Here is an 11,341-nt window from a genome sequence, read left to right as displayed (position 1 = left end):
TTCATGCTGTTTGTTAGTTTTACACAGAAGTCCTTTGCATGTTTTGTGCACAAGATATTTTTATTACATAACAAAGGGTTTGATTAAAACCTCTGAAAAGAACAGACGCTGTTGCAAATAATTATGTGGGTGCTTTTTTTTATACAATTGCTGAGGCAGTAGAATCCATGTAAAAGATTTAAAAGGGGCTCTTATAGCACAAGTGCCTTTTGTAGTGTATCCAACACAGTACCCTTGTATGACCAACTGTATCATCTTTGAATCTGAAATGTAATACCTTTATAGGAGATTCCAGACTAATATACAAATTCTACCTGGTTAGGCCAAATTGTGGTACACTGTTAGTTTGTGAACACAGATTTTTATAATTTCTCCAACTCTTGGCTCAATAGACCTGACTTTCCAGGGAATACAAACCGGCATTACTCAGACTCAACTTAGATATACTACAATATTTGGCACATCTGCCGAACCTCATCTAAAACAATTAGGTTTGTAAGATCTGAATGATTTACACTTGTCTCTTCATTTATCTCCCATAGTTACTGTGTTTTGGACAGATACATCTTAAATGGTTTGTATGAGATAAGAAAGAGGTTCTGTTTCTGCAATATAGCCTGACAAGAATGGCAATGCTTATGTGAAAAACTTTCTAATGTCATATCCCTTTTAAGTACAATGTGTCCTTATTGCCAATAGCAACCAGAGCTCAGCTTATAGGGTACCCGTCAGCAGAGTTCGATATTAACCTCCTGCCATGGTGTGCTCATAAATACTTTTGTAGAGATGGCCTGCACTGGCCTGAGAGAAGGTGAAGTTATAAAATCACAGTGTACTACTGTCCAATAGTGATCTGCTGGTCCAGAGACACTTTATGCTTCATAGCTTTAGTTTCTCCCTCCTACTAAAACCAGTGATTTCAACAAGGTCATCTCTGCAAAGGTATTTACAAGCACATACGTAGCATGCCAATAGTTTAAAGTGGATGTTTAGATAAGGGGCAAAATGGTTTAAAATGCTCTCCATACCGACACCCCTCTCCCCCCACTGTCGTTCCAATGTGTACCAGGTTATTGCTAGTTTCTTTTCTTTCTGGATCAGGCTTGACACACAGGCTGTACTGTCCTGCTAAGTGCATGTTCGCGCGGCAGGCCGGGTTTTCACAGACCGTGGTCCGTGAAAATCCACGTATGTGTAAATGAGGCCTTAGTTGGGACATTGCTGAGGCCAATAACTGGCTGTGTGCATCTCCTGTTTATTTCCTGTGTGTCAAATCTGGACCTTAAAGCGGAGGTCCAGTAGGTGTTGGAAAGGATGCAGCAGGGAATCGGTCGGTAAGGTGAGTAATGTGTGGGATTTTTTATTTTTATTTTTTGTTTTTTAATTCCATTCTGCCCATTGTCAATGTAATTTATCCCACCGGCCAACCTCTAATATTGAAAACTTGCTAACAGGTTCTAAGGCTTCATTCAAGTATGATTATAAAAAATTGTCCATCTTGTGACTGCAATACAGACTATTTTCAGTATGCAAGTAAGTCTATATATGTCTGCATAGTACACTATGTGGGCATATGGGCCTGCTGACACCCATGCCATGTGTTTTTCCACACTGATCTGAAAAAAATGTACTAAATAGCACCCTTCGCTTTTATGGGTCTATGTGATGTCTGTTGTACAAACAGAATGTAAATTACATTTGTATGATTCAGTCCTAAGTCTTTTAAAAGTCTCTGGAGAAGCTAAACTTTGGGTGCTATGGGCAATAAGCCATTTTTCTAATGGACATTTTCAGTATGTATCTTTATATTATACAGTAATTATCTTTCAAAATATCTTTTATACTCCTAACAAACAAGAAAGCATGAACTTCTCAGGTATTGTTCTTATCTTATACATTATTTTATTTAAACATGAGGATAAAACCAGTTTAGCCTCAAGTTGCAGCGCCTTGCAATGCCAAATGTTTACCATAATTTAAGGGCTGTTATCCAAGTCTTTGTCGTTTTATTGTGTCCATTCTGGTAACTTTACAGTTGAATAAAAATGTGTCATTTCAACAAGATGAGCCGTGTGTTTATGTGTTAATTTTCATTTGTAAATGAAAAAAGAAGAAATTAATACGTTTTTAAGAGCTTGTGCACCAGGGTTGTCATAGAGATACATACATCCACTGTCATACCGTGAGTCTTTTCCTGTTAGACTTTACAGAAAAGTTGTAGCATTGGATGCCATGTGTATTTTGCCCCTAGAAGTGCTAAAGCTGCTTTTCTACTTTGGGTGATTCATGGCATGCACACAGGATGTTAATGTAGGTATTTGACTTGATTTATTGAATTTGCTTGTTTGTCATTGAAAGGCGCAATCAAAATGTGTGACCGCAGTTTCTTCATCGGTCTTGAAATATTTTAAAAATGAACATACAGCTCAGTGCATGATTTATTTTTAAGTAGAATTCTAGTATACCTAGTCAGGCAATGGGTGTGGAACCACCAAACTGATTTAACTTAGGGCTACCTCTAAGTGCCCTTTCACACAAGCGGCTGCCGTGCGGGTAATCTGCTGCATGAAAGAGAGCCAAGCCCTGTTCCGGACAGCAGAGACATAGAGCATTAACATGAGTGATAATGCTCCGTGCCTCTCTGATCTTTTTACTACAAAATCATAGAGAGATAAAGTTGTCATCATGATTTTGTAGTAAAAAGATCAGAGAGGCACGGAGCATTATCACTCATGTTAATGCTCTGTGTCTCTGCTGTCCGGAACGGGGCTTGGCACTCTTTCACGCAGTGGATTCCACGCACAGGATCCGCTCGTGTGAAAGAGCCCTAAGGATGTTATCCTGGAAGTCCATAGTTTCCATTACTTAACCCCTTCATCTGGATTTTTCTGCTGGTGAACAACCAGACCACTATCTCCTGGAGTAGTCTGTTTGATAGCTGATGAACAGGGGTCAAGAGACATCAGTGTGGAATATTGAAGGGTAAGGCAAACTGTAGTCATGAACAGGCTGAGGTCAGGGGCAGTCAGAGCATGTACAATCCAATAAACAGTCCAAAGTCAAAACGGGCAGCTCAGGGTCAGTATGGAGGTCAGGCAGAGAAGGGTCAATTCCAATAAACAGGCTGTGCATGCTGATAAATGTATAAGAGGACACTTTTTCAGGGCACTAGTGGACTAGAACCTATTATTGTTTATGCACCCTCCCATAGGGGAAGATGCTTAAAGTACCCTAAGGAGGCCAGCCATTGACTGCTGAGCAAAGCAGCAGCTGCCACAGGCACCAAATTTATGGATGTCACATTTCTATCTTTAAGATGTTATTCCACTTTATATGCCACCCTTTTATTGAAGAAAGATTGCAACGATATTAAGACTTTTTTAAGTAGCAGTTGATAAATCGGACTTAAATCAGCTAGACAGCGTAAACCACCTCCACTTACGCACTCAATTGTCAAAACTGGTGTGAGTGAGCTAAAAAGACAAAATGTTGCCAACTTTTTGTGCAGGTAAGCTAAAACAGTCACTAAATCTAATTTTGCAACTTTTTTAAAGCCAAATTTCAGTTTGTATGTTCCTGTAAGGCTACTTTCACACTTGCTGTAGGCTTTTCCTGCAGGCTTTTCCCAAATTTGTTTAGTAGGATTTTTTTTTTTTTCAGGTTTCATTGTTTCATCATATATACTAATGCATTGATAAATGATAAATATTTTTTATGAGAATGACTCATGGAGGTGTCCATGATTTTGAAAAAAAAAAAACAGTGCTCTCTTCCTGAAAACAAACAAAAAAAAAAAAACAAAGGCTCCTAGTGTTCAATAAAGGATTCAATCAGGGATGCTCAACCTGCGGCCCTCCAGCTGTTGCAAAACTTCCAGCATGCCTGGACAGCCTACAGCACGGCATGGTGGGAGTTGTAGTTTTACAACAGCTGGAGGGTCGCAGGTTGAGGCTCCCTGAATTACAACATTTGCAGCATGTGTGTACCTCTTGGCATTTTAGGATATGTTAAAATACCCTATGTGTATTTCTCAAAATACAAAACACTGCAAACAATATTGAAGTTGAGGCATAAGAAGCTCCAAAGTTATCATATTCTATTACCCATGGACCCACGTAAACCTGGAACCAGCGATGCCAAGCAGATTAAAGTTTTTATTCAAGACAAGATGGTAGCTAGCATTCAGTATTTAATTGCAGCATCTAACTGTACTCCCTATGCCCCTTCTCCCCTAGCATGTGTGAGCTGAACTACCATCTTCCAGGTATAGAGGAAATGCGACTTTCCACATTCTGATGTTCAGCAGTTCTTAAATAACCCCTTCAAGGTGCCATTTTTCACCTTAAAGGGGTATTCCCATTTCAGACACCGCTGGGACCCGCACCTACAAAGAGAACGAATCAGGGGACGCTGTGACTGGAGGACCCTGGATTTTTTGGGGTCTGTCCACCACCAAGCGCTGCTCCCATAGAGGTGAATGGGAGCGCAGCGCGCATGCGCGGCCCATGCTCTCATTCATTTCTATGGAGCAGATTGCAATAGCCAAGCCAGTGCTTGGCTATTTTCAGCGGCCCCATAGAAATGAATGGAGGGCGGCTGCGCATGCGCAGTGCGCCCTCCATTCATTTCCCGGCTCAGTTCTCATTGTAGGTGCGGGTCCCAGCAGTGTCACTTTATGTGGTGATAACTTTAAAATGCTTTTACTTATCCAGGCCATTCTGAGATTGTTTGTTTGTTTGTTTGTTTTCTCGTCACATATTCTTCATGACCGTGGTAAATTTTTCATTTTTATTTCTAAAAAAAATACCAAATTTTATTGGAAAATTTTAAAATGTTAATTTCTCTACTTTTAAAATAGATAGTAATATCTCCAAAAATAGTTATTACTTTACATTCCCCATATGTCTACTTCATGTTTGGATCATGTTTTGAAAATTAAAATTTTATTTTTTGGGGATGTTGCCCAATTTTTTAAGGACCAGTTCAGTTATGAAGTCCCTTTGTGGTGCTTACATATTAAGCCACCCCTAAATCACCCCATTTTAGAAACTACACCCCTTAGGCTATCCAAAACTGATTTTACAAACTTTAACACTTTAGGTGCCCCACAAGAGTTAAAGGAAAATGGGAATTAAATTTCCAAATTTCCTTTTTTTTTTTTTTTTTTTTTTTTTTTAGCAGATGTAAAATTTTAATCCATTTCTCTGCAACACAGAAAACAGGGTTAACAGCCAAACAAAACTCAAAATCTATTACCCTGATTCTGGAGTTTACAGAAACACCCCATATGTGCTCAGAGTGGAAGGAGCACCATATGGCTTTAGGAGAGCAGATTTAGCTGGAATGGTAATTGGGAGCTATGTCGCATATGATGACATGCTGAGGTGGCCCTACAGTGGATAATCCCCAAAAAGTGACCCCATTTTCAAAACTACACCCCTCAAGGAATCTTTCAAGGTGTGTAGTGAGCACTTTGACCTTTAAAGGTGTTTCCTAGAATTAGGAAACACTTGGCAGTGAAAATAAAACATTGCATTTTTATCGAGAAAGAATTGCTTTACACCAACATTTTTCACTTTCCCAAAGGGTAACAGGACAAAATGCACCCTACATTTTGTTCCCTATTTCCCCTGAATACGACAACACCCCATATGTGCTAAAAAAATTATGTATAGGCACACAGCAGGGCTCTAGAGTCAAACAGCAAAATATGGACTTTGCTGGCCTGAATTGGCAGACATGGATTTTAGGTGCCATGTCACATTTAAAAAAATTCCTGAGATCCTCAGAAATTAAAACCTCAAGAAGTTACCCCATTTTGGAAAGTACACCCCTGTATAAACATTTTAAGCGGTAGAAAGGGCACTTTTGACCAAACAGGTTTTTCACAGAAATTAATATGTAGTGGTTGGTAAAAAGTGGATCTGTAAGCTATGCGGACTATAAGGTGGTAAAACTTCAGGGTACATCAAGGATGAAATTAAATACTCTATAGATGAGTGGTTGATTTTAAAACACTCCTGCATGCGCAGGCCAGGTTTTTCAGGGCAGGTTTTGCAGTGGTAAATGGTGTCTTTCCTTATCTGCCTTTTGGAACACACCCTGCATATTTTTGGGTCCTTCCCTTCCTTGCTGTCTAAGGGACTTGACCTGGAAAATGTTGCCCTGGTACAACACGGGCATCATGACTTCCTGAAGTACTGGGACCCTCCCCGGCCTAGCTTTGAAAAATTAGGGCCTTGACAACCACCTCTTAGAACTGAAGAAAAGTTCCTGTGTGGCATGCAGATTGAAATTGCACGTACGCATTGCATGTTGCCATCTATACAATGTCTACGGACAGTTTTTTGTACCACACTTTCGTTTTTCATGTGGCACTGTAGGGCTTCCGAAGTTGATCTGAAAGATCCACCCCTCCCATGTGCCTGTAGTAGTCCAGGATACAAACTGGTTTCGGGGTAGTGGTTGTGGTACCTCGTAAAGGAGCAGGGAAGCTGGTGTTAGTGTGAATGGTGGTCTGTACAAGGACCACCAGCATGTTCTTTCTCATGGATAGGAGCCCTACTTTCACCCATTCTCAGTGGTTTCCCTACCAGGGATCTAGGAAGGCCTCTTCGATTTTTGCGCACTGTGCCGCAGGCCACAGTACCTCTGGCAGTTAGGGACATAAATAGGGGTATGCTGGTATAATAGTTATCCACATAGAGGTAGTAACCCTTATCCAGCAGTGGGTGCAGAAAGTCCCACACGATCTTCCCACTAACTCCTAGGATGGGGGGAGGGGGCATTCTGAGGGTTCTATCCGGGAATATTTCCCTTAGTAAATGCAGAACTTGTAGGTGTACCCGGAGCTATTCTCACAAAGATTGTAAATCTTTATGCCATACCTTGCCCGTTTGCTAGGCAGGTACTGACTAAATCTAATCCTCCCTTTGAAAAGTAATAGGGACTCATCTACACAGACATTTTTATATCTGGGTTGTACACCTCAGCAAACTTAGTGGTCAATGACATTTTGGGGTGGACACTGTGCATTGTCGTTGTAGTGTAGAAATTTCTGAATTGACTAAAATCGTTTCCGGATTATGGTCTTACTGTAAATTGGAGTCTAGTAGAAAATGTCCGAATTCCAATATTATCTGATGTTTTGGCTTCTTTACAACGCCCATATGCAGAACAAGTCCCCAAAACTTCATCATCTCTGCTGCACTTACTGGGGTCCAACCTAGGGGGTCTAGCATATGCCGATGTAGGGTTCTGAGCAATGAACTGTTGGGCGTAAAAATTGGTTTGGGCCACCATTAAATTTACAAAATCTTCAGAGAAGAAGAATTTGAAAAAATCTAGTTCAGTAAAGCCCGCACAGTCTATCTGTATTCTGGTGCTGCCCTCAAAATACGGAATTTGGGGCTGAAAATAGTCAGGGGGTGGGGTCCATATGGGCTCACTCTAGGGGGCTGCCTCAGCTGTTTTTCTGGGGCGCCTTTTAGAGGATCCCTCATCTGCGGATGATGATGATGAGGGGGTAGAGAAAAGTGGCATCCTCTTCTCCCTCACTGGCAGACTCTGTATCAGAGGCAAGATATGCGTATGCCTCTTCAGCTGAGTATACTCGTTGGGACAGACAGGCCATTTTTTATTGGGGTGTGACGTGTGAAATGTGTAAACCTTTATTTAGTGTGAGGGGTGTGTATGTTGGGTTTTCACACATGAAGGGGCTTGTAATAAATTTGAAATACAGAGAAAAGGAGTAGAAAAAAAAAAGTGAAAAAATAAATTACAGGTGCACGATGCACACACGCACAAAGATGTTGCCTGCGTGCAGAATTAAGTATTCACCCCCCTTGACTTTTTTTCATATTTTGTTACATTACAGCCTTAAGTTCAATGTTTTGTATATCTGAATTTTATGTGATGGATCAGAACACAATAGTTTAAGTTGGTGAAATGAGAAAAAATATGTAAATAAAGCTATTGTTTAGAAAAAGAGAACCGAGATTTGGCATGTTCATATGTATAGAAGGGTCATAGAAATGTATAGAAAGGTCATAAAAAGCTCTGGTGCAACCAATTGCCTTCAGAAGTCACATACCATATTTTTCGCCCCATAAGACACACTTTTTTCCCGCCCAAAAGTGGGGGGAAGTTCCCCTGCGTCTTATGGGGCAAATGCTGGCAATTTACATGGCAGTCTGCGATGCTGCAGCATCGCAGACTGCGATGTATTAGTAAGGAGGGACTGTAGTAGGCGGGGAAAGCGGCGGGCAGTGCAGGCACTGTACTCTGGCCCCGCCGCTCAGTATGTACCGTTTTATACGTAGTGTTAATCATTATATCTAAACTGAGTAATGATGCGCTCCCCCTGCTCCCCATGTGTACCGTACTTACATGTCACGCTCCTGTAGTAAGCACTAGCAGCTAGCAGGCAGGCCAGGCGGAGCAGGCATGTGACCTCCGTGAGTTACGGCCGCCCGGCCTGCCTGCTAGTGCTTACTACAGGAGCGTGACATGTAAGTACGGTACACATGGGGAGCATATCATTACTCAGTTAGATATGATGTTTAGATATGATGATTAACACTACGTACAATACTGTACATACTGAGCGGCGGGGCCAGAGTACAGTGCCTGCACTCCCCACCTTATCCAGCCCCTCCCTAGGAATCTGTGGATGGGATAATGATGGGCAGGGTCTGTGGATGGCATTATGATGGGGGGGATCTATGGATGGGACTGTTATGGGGGGATATCTGTGGATGACACATATAGCAGTGTTATCCACAGATCCACCACCCCATACCAGTGCCATCCACACAAACCCCCCCCATCATAATGCCATCCACAGATCCCCCCCCACCATCATAATGCGACCCACAGACCCCCCATCATAATGCCATCCACAAATCCACCACCCCATAACAGTGCATCATCCACAGATCCCCCATAATAGTGTCATGCACAGACCGCCATTAGTTCAAACCCACCAAAAGCACACCTTTTAGTTAAAAACATTTTTTTTCTTATTTTCCTCCTTAAAAGTAAGTAATTTTTTGACAGGAAATGACATAGGTGTCTCCCAAAAGATAATAAGACGATGTACAAGAGTCATTATTGTGGGGGGAAAAAAAAACATTTCTCAGCTTTTATTTACATTTGAGCAAAAAGTGTCCAGTCCAAAATTATTCATAACCTTCTCAATAATCAATAGAAAAGCCTTTATTGGCTATTACAGCAATCAAACGCTTCCTATAATTGCAGACCAGCTTTTTGCATGTCTCCATAGGTATTTTAGGCCATTCATCTTTAGCAATGAGCACCAAATCTTTCAGGTTGGAGGGTCTTCTTGCCATCACCCTGATCTTTAGCTCCCTCCACAAATTCTCAATTGGATCCAAGTCTGGACTCAAACGTTAATGATGTTGTCTGCTAACCATTTCTTCACCCCTTTTTGCTGTGTGTTTTTGGTCATTGTCATGCTGAAATGTCCACTGGTGCCCAAGGCCAAGTTTCTCTGCAGACTGCCTGATGTTGTCGTTGAGAATCCTCATGTATTGCTCTTTTTTCATGGTGCTGTTTACTGTGAATAGGTTCCCTGGTCCATTGGCTGAAAAAAAAAACAAAGCATTAGGTTCCCACCACCATGTTTGACAGTGGGGATGGTGTTCTTTGGGTTGAAGGCTTCTTCTTTTTTACGCCAAATGAAGGAAACATCATTGTGACCAAACAGTTAAATTTTTGTTTCATCTGACCATAACGCAGAATACCAGAAGTCGTCGTCTTTGTCCAGATGAGCTTTTGCAAAGGCCAAGCAAGCTTTTGTGTGCCTTATCTGTGGAAATGTCATCCTCCTTGGTCTGCATCCGTGGAACCCAGCAGTGTGCAGTGTCCGTTGGATTGTCTGCCTTGAGACATTGCCACCAGTAGAGCCCAGATTCACCAGGATGGCCTTGGTGGTGATCCTTGGATTCTTTTTCACCTATCTATCTATTCTCCTCACCAGCACAGGTGTCACTTTTGGCTTCCGACCACGTCCTCTGAGATTTTCTACAGTGCGGAACATCTTGTATTTTTTTATATTACTATATTACTTTGCACTGTAGCCACTGGAACTTGAAAACATTTTGAAATGGCCTTGTAGATTTTTCCTGACTTGTGAGCAGCCACAATGCGCAGCCGCAGGTCCTCACTGAGCTCCTTTGTCTTAGCCATGACTGTCCACAAACCAACTGCAGAGAGCTGCTGTTTTTCACCTGTTGAGTTGATAAAAACAGCTGCTCCTAATTAATCAGGGTAATTGGGATGCTTTAGAACAGCTTGGACTATTTGGAATTGTATAGAACTTTTGATTTTCCCACAGACTGTGACAGTTTGTGAAGGGTATAAATAATTTTGGACTGGACACTTTTTGCTCAAATGTAAATAAAAGCTGAGAAATGTCTTTTTTGCAAAATAATGCTTCTTGTACATCATCTTATTATGTTTTGGGAGACGCATGTCATTTCCCGTCAAAAAATTACTTGCTGTTTGAATAAAAGTAACTAAGTCAACATTTGCCAGGGGTATGAATAATTATGGGCAGCACTGTATACACACCTTTTTTGAAAGACCCCAAAGGCTGCAACACCTAAGCAAGAGGTATCCTAACCAAACACTGCCATGAAGACCAAGGAACTTTCCAAACTAATAAGGGACAATGTTGCTGAGAAGTACAAGTCAGGGTTAGGTTATAAAAAAAAAAAATCCAAATCTTTGATCCCCATCAAATCTATTATAACCAAATGGAAGGAACATGGCACAACAGCAAACCTGCCAAGAGACGGCTGCCCACCAAAACTCATGGACCGTGCAAGGAGGGCATTAATTAGAGAGGCAGCACAGAGACCTAAGGTAACCCTGGAGGAGCTGCAGAGTTCCACAGCAGAGACTGGAGTATCTGTACATAAAACGACAATAAGCTGTACGCTCCATAGAGTTGAGCTTTATGGCAGAGTGGCCAGAAGAAAGCCATCACTTTCAGCTAAAAACAATAAGGCACGTTGTGAGTTTGTGAAAAGGCATGTGGGAGACTCCTAAAATGTATGGAGGAAGGTGCTCTGGTCTGATGAGACTAAATTTTAACTTCCCTTAGGTCCTACCAGCAGCACAGATGGGGGTTAACTGCCCCCCGTGGACTGGTAGGACCGGCGGAATTTTTAATGAGCCCAAAAGAATAACCAATAAAAGAACTCCAGCTCCCTTAAAGGGAGGGGTTCATCCCCCAGCCCACCGTGTTTTTTTCTGTCCTTTGGACAGGTGGACTGGCGAGTTTTTTCTCTCCTTTAGGGGAGTTGGAGACATTTCT

The sequence above is a fragment of the Bufo gargarizans genome, chromosome 1, assembly GCF_014858855.1.
Source record: "Bufo gargarizans isolate SCDJY-AF-19 chromosome 1, ASM1485885v1, whole genome shotgun sequence".
Taxonomy (NCBI): domain Eukaryota; kingdom Metazoa; phylum Chordata; class Amphibia; order Anura; family Bufonidae; genus Bufo; species Bufo gargarizans.
The sequence above is the reverse complement of the archived record's forward strand: the minus strand, read 5'-3'. Positions refer to the sequence as shown.